We start from the raw sequence: 10224 nt of genomic DNA, 5'->3' as shown, positions 1-10224 counted from the left end.
CTGGTTGGGTGGCCTGTAGCACACTCCCACGATAAGGTCAGTCTTACTGGCCTTTGCTTTTATTCTGACCTAGAAGCTCTCAACCCTATCATCGCCATCCTTCATCTCCAGCCATTCCCATTCTTTCTTAACGTAGAGGGCTGCACCACTGCCTTTCCTGCCTTGCCTCTCTCTTTTGAAAAGTCGCTAGCCATCCATCACAGCACTCCAGCTGTGTGAGTCATTCCACCTCGTTTCTGTGATTTCCAAGTGATTTTTCTCCTGTTTTTTGATTCCAACAAAAGCCACTTAGGATTATTTTTGTTGTTTTTATTTTTTTAATGGCAGGCATTGTGTTTAACTTAAAAACTTAAAAAATGAACGGACGAAGAATAGCTTTGTTTGCATTCTGGTGACTGCTGAGGCTTTGGCTGACGACAGCTTTCAGCTGCACCTGAACTAGGCTGGATTTGTCTCCTGCTCTCCATAGGTGAGTATTTCTCTTGCAGACCTTTGAATCAATGATTCCCCTGCTATTTGTCTCTTCTGGTTGCTGGAGAGAAGAGCTGCAATGTCACATCCTGATCCGTAAGGTGCTCAAGCTTGGTGATTGTCAGTAATTCAGGATATGCTTGCTTTTCTTTAAGTGAACTAAGGGATAAGCTATCATGCTGTGCCATTTCTTTTCCTGTGCGTAATGCCAAGGGATAGGGCTGCAGGTGCCTGCTGGTTCACGGGACATCCCAGAGCTTTGTACACAGCTTAAGTGATGGAACAGGAAAGACTCCAATATGGTAAAAACGTGATTTCTAGTGTTTTGGTACGTATATTCAAGTCAGTATGGGTCCATTTCAGACAGCATCGTCTCACATCTGTTTGTTGTCTCATATCAAACGCATTTTTACTGATTTGGCTACATACATACTCCACCCATAGTTTGCGTATTGTCTTCTTAGGGTGAGGTTTGCCTGCTGAACAGCGATACAAAAGAAGCTTAAATTACAGAAGCAGAGAAGCAGAGACAGTCTAGAGGCTCAATACAGTAGGGATCAGTTAGAGTATTACTTTGAAGTTGTTGTGTTCTGGGTCTTAGGTGGGATGAGAGACGGGTGTGAATGTTACAGCCAAGTGTTTTTCCCTGGTTCATTGCTCACCTGCTGCCATGCAAGCCAGCTCTTCTTTTCCCTGCCTCTGCTTTTCTTGTTGCATGCATATGCATCGCAAAATCTCTGAACAGATTTATTTTCACGTTTTAACAGTGTATAGCTAGAAGTGGGGCTTATCTCATCATCTGATGGAGATTGGTTGTGTATGGGGGAGTTTGCACGAATTATTAGCATCTCACCAAAAGCAAGGAACAGAAAAAGAAAGAAAAAAACACCAAACCACCCTAAAAGCTGCATAAATGACTATAGCTGAGCCAGCAGGAAATATTACCTGCAGTTTGCAGAGTCCTCATTTTGCTCAGCACTGACTGGATGGGGTTAACAGTGACCACTAATGAAGGAGCTCTGCTACCTGTCTGAGCAGTGCTCCAGTCTTTGTTGCTGCGTTATGAATGCACTGCTCCTCCTGCCACATTTCTTCACGCCCTCGGTTGTTATCTGAGCAGTGGTAGCCCCCACGAGCGATGCAGTCAGTGCCTGCTTGCTCCAGGTGCTCCATAAGCACAGCAGAAGGATGCCAGGGGGCTTGCAGGCAGTGTGTGCATGCTGTTGCTCTCTCCAAGAAGCCCCTGTTTTGGCTAGCTGCAGAAGAAACCATTTTTTCCTTGGTCAGATCCTTGCAAACGCAGTGCAAGTGTACAGAACGGTACGGTGTCTAGCTGTCTTTTCGCAGTACGTGCAATGAGGTTATCTATTTTTCAGGCAGAGAAGTGCGTCCAGGCAGTTTGGAGAACTGCTGGCTCAGGCTTCACCTCCACTAATCCAAGTTCAGTCACTTTCCTCTGAAGAACCTGCATCAAGCCGTGGTTTTAAGCTGCAGATGGAGTTCTTCTCGCAGGACTGAAGTGCTGAAGCTCTCTGAGCTCCGAAGGCACCCTGAACTCATGTGAGTGTGACTGGCTGCTTTGCTTTTGGCAAGAGACCCTTTAGAGCCCCAGAGTGCGCTGTGCAGAGTCTCTAAGGAGAGGACTCCTGAGGCCGAATTTATTTGTATCCCACAGGAGGCTTTTTCTTGGTTGGCAACGTGCTTAAAAAAGAAAGAAATGCAAATGGGCATTTCCACGTGACTGTATTCTGCTCAGTGCAGTGTCTGCCTGTGTTGCAGACTGAGCTCCGTGGCATTGCAAAGAATGCACCAAAGTAAGTAGTGCAGGAGAGCATTTTTTCCAGTTAGAATGTTGGCCTTCCAAAGCAGGCCTGCCTTGGTTGCACTGGCTTGCATCTCAGCTGGTGTTCTGTTGTCAGGGTTCCCGTATTTCTAGCGGTTGTCAGGGCGGTGGCTCATGACATCGTAAGGCCGTGGCGATGTGACGGTAAGAATGTCCCATGTCAAGTACAAGATGGCTGTGTGGGACGAGGGGAAGCCATGGCCTGACAGCTGCCCTTCTGGTCAGCAGTGGAATTCTGCGGGGTCCATTAGAAGGCCATTTCTCTGTAATGCTTTCTCTGTTGGTTCCAGTCAAGATGTGGCCGTTGTATGAAGTAAGTTTGTGGTTGCTGTGAAGCTGGGAGGAATGTTGACTGCCTTGGGGGTTGAGAGGCCTTGCAGCAAGATGTGGAGAAATGTGAGGGTGGTCCCCATCTGCACGAAGAAGAGCAAGCGCTGCGTTCTGCACCTGGGATGCGGCAGCCCTGGCTGTACGTACAGCGTGGGGGGGCGAGGGGCTGGAGATCAGCCCTGCCAAAAGGGAGGGATCTGGGCGTTGTGGTTGCTGACAACTTGAATCTGAGCTGGCAGTGTGCCCTGGGCACAGGGTTTGAGTTTGGGTGGTCCTTTGGGGAGCCAGGGGTTGGACTTGATGGTCCCTGTGTCCTTTAAGAAGGCCGAATAGTCTTTCAGTGATTGTTCTGGGCAGCTCACACCACTGGGTGTATAATTCATTTCACTTGGAATTTCAGGGTCAGACATAAATGTTATTATCTGCTTTAGAGAAAGAAGTGGGAGGCTGAACTGATATTTGGAAAAATGAAAAATGTTTAAAATGTTTTTTGCAAGATAAGCCCTCAGCAAACAGTCGTCCTGTTCCACTTTTGGCCAGTCTCAGATGCTTGTCTTCCAGAATGTCTGCGTGTGGATGAATCACAACAGGATCCTGGGAACTTTTAAGAAAGGTAGGAAGGAGGAACCGGGGACTACAGGCTGGTGAGCCTCACCTCTGTGCCTGGGAAGATCATGGAGCAGATCCTCCTAGGAGCTATGTTAAGGCACACATGAGACAAAGAGATCCGAGACAGCCAGCATGGCTTCACCAAGAGCAGATTGTGCCTGACCAATCTGGTGGCCTTCTGTAGTGGAGTGATGGCTTTGGTCGACGGGGGAAGGGTGGTGGATATCATCTACCTGGACTTCTACAGAGCCTTTGACATGGTCCCTCAGCACATCCTTCTCTCTAAATTAAAGAGGTATAGATTGGAAGGATGGACTGTTCAGTGGAGTAGGATTTGGCTGGCTGGACACAGCCAAAGGGTTGTGACGAATGGTTTTGTGCCAGGGTGGAGGCTGATCACAAGCAGTGTCCCTCAGGGGTTGGTCTTGGGACCTGTGCTCCTCAGCATCTTCATCAGTGACACAGACAATGGCATCGAGTGCACCCTCAGCAAGTTTGCAGATGATACAAACTGGGCAGTGCAGTCGATAGTCTGGAAGGAAGGGAAGCCATCCAGAGGGACCTGGACAGGCTGGAGAGGCTGTGGGTGTCCCATCCCTGGAGGCATTCAAGGCCAAGCTACCCATGTTTGCCTTCTGTAGTTATCAGTGGGGCAAGAGAAAATGAAGAGTACAATGAAGTACAGAGTGCTTTTCTTGTCTTGTTCAACTGCAAGTTCCTGTTTTCTCAAAGCAAAAAACAATTAAGGCTCAGCAAAAACAATTAAGGCTCAGCAAAAACAGTTAAGGCAGTCATTGTAAGTATTAATTTCTGATGATGGTGGCTGCCTGTGTTCGGAGGTCACACTTAGTTGAAGCACACTGCGCCTGTGGAAATTCTGCTGAGCAATTAGCAAAAATACCCTTGTCATTAGGAAGAAACAAGAACACTGTTGTCCATAAAGTAATCAGTGGCGTTTAAGCAAGTGACACCTCTTTGTTTTACAGGAGAAAAAAACGACAGGTGAGCCTAACATATTAATTAACTGAGAACAAAACGTTAGGAAGGACAAGACTGTGCTTGAGTTTTCCCAGTAATGAGTGCCTGAATTCCAGAGTGGGTTTCTGAATCTTTGTTTCATCCTACGGGTCCTATGAAGGACTGTGCCATCATTGTAATCTGCATCAGAAATGCCTCCTTTCTCAGTGCAAATCCTGCCATTGGATTAAGGGCAAAAATAATGTGCAGAGTAGGACTTCTATAGTACTCCATATTATAGAACTCTAAAGACAGACTATAATACTCTATATTACAGGGACTCTAAAAACAGACTGCTTCAACACACTTGGAATCAGCACACCTTTGAATCTGATGCAAAGAGATGCATGTTTGGTTGTTTTGTTTTGTTTGTTTTTTTAAATCTCTTTGAACAGCCAGATCAAGTAGCTGAGCAGCCTCGTTCCAGCTTTTCTGTAAAACTTGAGTCATGAGGAGTGCTTTCTCTAACAGTGGTAGTGTTGGGACACACGCTTCTCTTTTTGCCACAGACTGAGCATTGTTCTCTCTCCTTCTTCATATCTTGCAGGAAAGATTGCTTCACGTGTAATGAAAAGCTAGTGTCCAGAAGATCACTGCGGCCAGATGCCAATTTTGATGCCCTCGTCAGTAAGACTTGTCCAAGCCCTGATGTATGTGAAACTCATCAGGAGGGAATGCTGGCAAGAATCAGCTAACACAATAGCAGCAAGCTTTCAGTGACAGCGTTAAGGAAGGGTGACGATTCAGGCTGGGAGCAGGTATGTCATCACCTGACTTGACCACATGTAACTTGATGCTAGAAATACACCACGTCCTCCCTCCCTGCATGGCAAGAGATGGCTCTCTTCTCCTGCAAAGGCAGCCGAAGTAACTTCTGTGTGCTGACTAGAGAGAGAAAACTTGGTGTCACTCCTTGCAAGTCCTGTGGCAGCCAGATATTGTGTGATGAGAGTTGCTGTCTATTTACTGTGTTTGGTTTCTTTGCTTTGCCATGCTGTACACGAGTAAAGGAAATGAATGGAATACGAGATGGTGACCTTGTTTTGTTTGCTTTGTTTTCCTTGCTTGGTTGTTTTTCCTCCTATTGCTTTTCAGTAGTGCGCCTTTTGCTTTGCTTTCCATTGTCTTTGTGTCTGTTTTGTTGGCTCTTTGTCTTAGCTGTTTCTTTCTTTGCATTAGCTTCTTCCTCCCAGAGGAGAGCATTCCTTGCCTTTTCAGAGGATGGTTCTTGGCTTTGCTTGGAGTTTCTCCCTTGCTCTTCATTCTTGGTTGCCTTACCTGGCTTTGCCTTCCTTGTCCCCTTGCCCCGGCCTTGCTCTTCCTTTGCCTTCACTTACCTGATGTGCTCTCTCCCTTGATTGTTCTGTTCTGTCTGTTCCTTTCTGGCTTCTTGAACTGCAGCCTCCTCTCTGGGCTTTCCTGCCGTGCTTGATGCATTTGCAGCTCCTTGGAGTTTCCCAGGTGGGTCCACGCCTCCTGGGCCTCCTTGCCTCTTCCCTTGTGGTGCTCTTGTGGCTTTTTCTCCAGCTGGCTGGATCCACGCGGGCCTATTGCCCCATTTTCTCGGCATTGGTGTATGTAGATTGTTCTATGTCATCTTCCCAGGCCTAGATGCTGAGTTTTTGCCTCTTCCAGACTCTGTTGTCATCTTTGCTTTTCCGTGAGAGTGTATTCTGTTCTGTTATCGTTGGTTGCTTGTTTTTGAATTTGGTGTTTGTTGTTGTTTCATTTATTGTTGTTGGCTTTCTTTGATGTGCGTGGGGTTTTTTGTTCTTTTTTTGTTTGGTGCTCTTTTTCTTTTTTTTTGCTGTTCATTTCTTTGCACTGTATTTTTTTCCTAGTAGCGTTTCTTTTCCTTTCTCTTGTACTAGAAATTTTAGCTCCTAACACTAATCCAAATGTATAAACCACAAGTCTGAACTCTAAATCACACAGGTGTATGGGAACTGTATAATCACAGCCTGACCCCCTGTTTGACTACCTGAGGCGAGTGCTGAGTCAGCTGCAGGGGCACAGGTGATGGCAGTTTGACCTGAGTGACCGTAAGGGGTGGACCCTGGCTGCAGCCCTGCTAGACCCCATGTAAGGGCTGACTCCCAAGGAGGAAGGATCTCTATCTGGAGGTCACCCTTAGTGGAGCCCTTCTGCGCGCCCAGGGTACGGGTAAGCTTTTTATGTCATTCCTCCTTTGGAAACGCGCTCATCTCTCTGGTCCTTTACCTATTTGCCTTACAATCTGTTTGCCCTGCACACAGGTAATGTTTAACCCTCCTAATGGGTAGCCCTTATCTTTTTCTGTAAATGCAACAGGGATAGGGTTAGCCCTCATCAAGTAAGGGCCACCCTTAGTCCTAACAGCAAAGGGTAGCCCTGAAGGATTCCCATTTTGGTTATGGTTAACTCTAATCGGATGTGGTAACCGTTGACCTGTCACTGAAGGGAAGCCCTTCATCCTAACCTACTATGGTAACTCTTCATCCTAAACGCTAGCCTCTAACAGTAACCTTTAAGCCAATCCTTAGGGGTTTTCCTTCAGCCTTTGCACTGACTGAACTTGGTAGCATTTCCACGTGAAGCCTTATCTAATGCAGTAACCCGCCAATCTGATGCCAAAGGGTAACGGTCCGCAGTTAGTAGTAAGACTAAATAGTAGCACTTAACCGTAATCCAGCAGGGGATGAGGGCGAGCTTGTCTTCTGCCAGGGCGAGCGGCTGCGGGCAGTGCATCTCCCAGCTGAGGTGCCTGTAAACATCTGCCAGCTGTCCTTGTGGACGGCCCGTCATCGTCATGGAAACTGATTGTAACAGCACAAAGGTTCCAGGAGCGTGGGTGATGTCAGCTGTGACATCCTCTGGGGGGCCTGGAGCCGCCCTTTTTTGGCCTTGCAGCCCATCAAGCCAAAGCCTGCTGTCCTGCACGTGGTCCCACCGGGCAGAAACTCTTGGGACGTAGGAAGGTTCAGGGGAGGGGACAGATGCCTGAGGGCATTCTTTGATTCCATCCCAAGAGTTGTTTTGTCTTTGTTCTTTCCATGTCGTGTGGTTTTCCTTTGCTTTTCCTTTTGCTATTTAACATCTTTTCTTTCTTTTATGCTTCTTTCTCTGTTGCTATGCCTTGCATTGCATTGCATTGCTTTGGTTATTTGTTTTTTTTTCCCTTTGTTTCGGGCCAAGCCGCAGGGGCTGCTAGGGCAATGTCCTCACTTGGAGGGGGAGGCTGGGTTTCCCATCTGAGGGCTTCATGCACAAATAGCAAGGAAAACTCAGACACAGAGCAATCCTAAGCAAAGGCACGCCTTTTCTGAGACACTGTCTCAAGCTCCCTGAGCTCTTTTTTCCTACGAGGTAACTCCCCTGCTTTTTTCCATCTCTTATTACAACAAGAGAGATTTCCATCGCTCTTACAACAGCTCGCCAAATAATGTTCTTACCCACAGAAGCTTTCCCTTTTCCCTTTTCTCAGTAAGAGTCGCTTGAATCCCGGGCTGATTCCCTAAAACCAAGTGTAATTGTTCTCCTTCCCAGAAACCAGTCACCAACAGAAGTTGTCCTGTTAGCCCACATCCACCAAAAATCCCTCAAATACACTATTCTTACAGCCAAACCAGACCATTTTCTGTTCAGTTGCAGTGCACACTTACGGACCGTATTTCTAGTCTTGTTCCTGCTGAGGTAGTGGTAAAGAAACCCCAGTCTGCCTGACAGCAATACACTGCTCAGAGTAAAGCTGCTGGAGCACACAAAATGCTGTCAGGCGTCCGAGCTGAGCAACAGACTTCATTCCTGAATTGCACAGCTACCAGTAGAAGTGACCTCCACGCTGTTTGGCCTGTCCAAGGAGTTCACACAGCTCTGAGTACCCCCATTTCTACACAGAGTGGTATCCCCCGTCGGCTATCAGCTGCTACTGTAAGCCTTTCTGCTGCTTGAAGCCAGAGGGGCCAGACCCAGCTGGCCCTTAGGGACCTCCTTTGACCCAGGCCTCCAACGGAAGTGTACCACTGGTTAACCCAGAATGGCAACTGTAGACCAAGGCTATCACAGGCACAGTTTTCCCTTAGCCAGGGAGCGGAAAGGACTCAGTCCAGTAAATGAAGATGGAACTGCTTACCCCTTTGTGAGGAGGAGGGCTCACACCATACTAAACAAGAGCAGAATTTGAAGCAGTGATCCTTCCCTTGGGGCAGCCAGCCCTGAAATGAGGTGAGGGAGGGGTGGAACCAGGCTGCACCCCTTTGTCATCCAGGTGAGTTGCTTCCCTCTTTTTGCTCCTGAGCAGAACAAGATTTGATGAGGAGGAAAGCCTGTGAAGTCCAAAAAGACTGCTTTCCTACTTCCTTCCCGTTTGTGTTAGCTGGCTGTCACGGAGTGATCTAGATCAGTGTATGCCTGTGGCGGGGCAGTGGGCCTGTTTTCCTGTGTTTGGCTTTGCGATGATGCTGTCTTGAGTTCATGTGCTGGACTCTTGTATTTCGTGTCTTTGTTTTGCTTTGCTCTGTTTTCCTTGTTGTTTGACGTTCTTTTGTCAGTCTTGCTTTATTGCTGCTCCTGTGTTGCAATACCTTTGTTATGTTCAGATGTGGTGATTGATACTTTTCCCTTTCCCATTCTTGGAACTCTTTTCTCCCTCCTTCAGGGTGTTCCTCTTTGTTTCTCGGCTTTTCAGGTGATTTTGCTTTGCCTTCCTTGGCTTTTTGGAACTTGGGAAAAGGTACCGAGGTGCATGGATATGTAGAAGAAAAGCTCTCCTGCTGTGGCTGGGAGGTGATGCAAAGGAGGCCTCCCGAGCAAGCACCACAAAGGCAGCTTGCTTCTCCAGAGGCTGCAGCATAAGCTCGTGTTCCTTGTGGAGGACTCCGTTGTGCATCTGCAGGAGCTGCTTTGGCATGGAGGATTTTGTGGAGTTGCTGCCAGTCGTTGCTCGGATGAAGTGAGGCTTTTGTCCTTGTATCTGTGCAGGAAAGCAGTGCGGAGGGAACGTGTGTGGTGAGATGCTGAGGAGAGATTGCCTTCCTTGCCCCAGCAGGCTGCTTGTGTCCTGGTGATGCACGGTGACGAGAAGGCTGCTGTTCTGTGAGTAAGCCTGCCACGTGGGAGTAATGGTTGTGGCCTTTTGGGCAAGTCTCTGAGGAGAGGTCTTTGGGCAGGCTGGTTGTTTTGCTGGGCAAGTGCTGTTTCAGTTGTTTGTTGCCGTGCTTGGTTGGTGCTTGTTTGAGAAATAGTGGTCCTGTAGACGAGCAGTGCTCTGGCAGCAGGGGAGTGAGAAATGTCATGTCCACCCAGTCTTCTCCACGAGCCTTACGCTGCCTTTCCCCAGTGTCTGTAAATGGCTGTAGAAATGGCAGGGGGAGAAATGGGGAAGAGGGGAGGTGCGGTTTCTGTGCATGCTGTGTCCACGGAGCAGGTGTGAGCTCCTAAGAGCTGGGAGCCCTGCAGAGCGTCCTGGGTTTGTTTTGCTTCCTTGTTGGAGCTGTTGGGATGCTTTTGTGGGTGCTTTGTGCGTTTGAAGTCCCTGTGAACTCTGCTGAGACCAGTGGTGTCCTAGGGAGAGCCCCGCTGCCCCCTTTTTGTTCGGGCTGTTTTCTTCCCTCGGGAGGTTAAAAGGGCCTTCAGAAACCCAGCAGTACAACTTGCTGCTGCTCCAGCCTGTCAAGTGGAGATGATGAAGTGTGACCGCCACTGGGGCAGGGAGGAGAGCAGCTAAGAAATGGTGTTCCCGTAGACTGTGTGGAGCTTGTTCTTGTGAAACGGTCCCTTGTGCTGCCAGAATCTCTCTGACTTTCAGCCATGGCCTCTTCCTCCTGGCTTTCAAGATGTTCAGAGGCATTGCTAAGAAAGAAAGAGCAGAGCTCTTCCTAGGCCATGGCCGAGTTCACCTTTCCAGGTGTATGCCAGAGCATGAAGCATGGTCAACAAGGACGGGGTAGCAGGAGCTGGAAACAGGGGAAGCTTCC

The 10224-nt window shown here is 48.2% G+C and overlaps 1 long non-coding RNA gene across 6 annotated transcripts; it reads left to right on the top strand.

The window, feature by feature from the left end:
- Positions 1–242: 242 nt before the first annotated feature.
- LOC121107171 lies at positions 243–9289 on the top strand. Of its 6 annotated transcripts, XR_006931737.1 has the most exons (7): positions 243–469; positions 1848–2031; positions 2147–2285; positions 2605–2783; positions 3142–3257; positions 4818–5028; positions 6206–7877. It is a non-coding gene; the product is annotated as an uncharacterized LOC121107171 (long non-coding RNA). The 6 variants fall into 6 exon arrangements; XR_005840829.2 differs by lacking the exons at positions 243–469; positions 6206–7877 and adding an exon at positions 2391–2458 and having other exon boundaries at positions 1443–2031; positions 3045–3257; positions 4818–5298; XR_005840828.1 differs by lacking the exons at positions 243–469; positions 6206–7877 and adding an exon at positions 9230–9289 and having other exon boundaries at positions 1443–2031; positions 2147–2783; positions 3045–3257.
- Positions 9290–10224: the final 935 nt, after the last annotated feature.

The sequence above is a fragment of the Gallus gallus genome, chromosome 18 (genome assembly GCF_016699485.2).
Source record: "Gallus gallus isolate bGalGal1 chromosome 18, bGalGal1.mat.broiler.GRCg7b, whole genome shotgun sequence".
Taxonomy (NCBI): domain Eukaryota; kingdom Metazoa; phylum Chordata; class Aves; order Galliformes; family Phasianidae; genus Gallus; species Gallus gallus.
This window is presented reverse-complemented; position numbering and strand designations above follow the sequence as displayed.